At 28.1% G+C, this 1128-nt stretch overlaps 1 long non-coding RNA gene across 1 annotated transcript; it reads right to left on the bottom strand.

Moving 5' to 3' along the window:
• Nucleotides 1–517: 517 nt before the first annotated feature.
• LOC119665259 lies at nt 518–1032 on the bottom strand. Its single transcript, XR_005251363.1, has 3 exons — nt 978–1032; nt 808–905; nt 518–701 (listed from the first exon to the last, which is right to left on the bottom strand). It is a non-coding gene; the product is annotated as an uncharacterized LOC119665259 (long non-coding RNA).
• Between the last annotated feature and the right edge of the window lie 96 nt (nt 1033–1128).

The following is a 1128-nucleotide window of genomic DNA, read 5'->3' as shown; positions in this document are numbered from 1 at the left end:
CTTTATGATAACTTGAGTGGAAAAGCTAACATAGGTACATCGAAATGATTTTTATAGGTATATGTAAAAACTAGGCTAAAATACATTCGTTTGATATATAAAATACATTCTTTTAACTAAGCTCTGCTTTTTTCACACAATATCAAATGCAACTCCAATATAGGTGCTCCTCCGCTTTTCCAACATTTCAATACGTCGTTTACAAAGGAATGCGTCAAGACTTTAAAAATTTCTTTAATAGGACAATGTATGCGTAAATGTGGAATAACTCATGTACTTGCTATGTCACATTCAGTCAAAAATGGAGAAATACTTGAAACACCCCCAAATCTCTACTAAGGGACAAAAGAACCCTACCCTTAGTTTTGTTTTAATAATCAATTGACTATAACCTCTTTTTTTTATTCGAAATATATTTCTTGTCATTGGAAACAATGTAGTTTTTATTTAGAAATTAAATAATTCAGAACAATAATTATGAATAATAATAATAATTCTATAGTTTTCACTTTGATCAGTGTTCATATAAAGGTATATTTTAATTTTCTCTTGTATGAATTTTGTATTAATTGTAATTAATATTTAAAATATTTCAAACATTTTCGTTAGAGTCACTAAGTTGACATTGAGTTGTTTCAATTTTATTGTCATTTTCTATTTCTTGCACTGTATCTTTATGACTTGTTTCGAGTTCCAGACTCCTGAAAATATTAAAGACATATATGTTTATGTAATTTATTAATAATTTATAAAAAAATTGTTCTCAAAATAAAATAATTATACTTAATCAAAATTATTGATAATTACTCAAAATCAAAATGGAAACTCCTCTCGGCGTAGTCATTATTTTCTGGTGAACCAGAAATGCAATTAATGTATTGCTGCTCACTCCAAAACTTAGGATTCTTAAAATACAAAGAAATGTTCAAGTCATATCATTTATTTTTTACAATAATCTTATCACAGTATATACTTACTATTATTTCAATTTCATCTTGTAATCCACTTAATTGATAGTACAAAGTTATTGGTACTAGTTATTGGTACCGATTGGCATCGGTCGTGAGATGGCTCGTTTGATTTTGGTGGACAATTTGTGTATGCGACGTGTCAACGCTCGGCTTGTTC

The sequence above is a fragment of the Teleopsis dalmanni genome, unplaced genomic scaffold (genome assembly GCF_002237135.1).
Source record: "Teleopsis dalmanni isolate 2A unplaced genomic scaffold, ASM223713v2 unscaffolded_contig_4213, whole genome shotgun sequence".
Classification (NCBI taxonomy): Eukaryota; Metazoa; Arthropoda; class Insecta; order Diptera; family Diopsidae; genus Teleopsis; species Teleopsis dalmanni.
The sequence above is the reverse complement of the archived record's forward strand: the minus strand, read 5'-3'. Positions and strand labels throughout refer to the sequence as shown.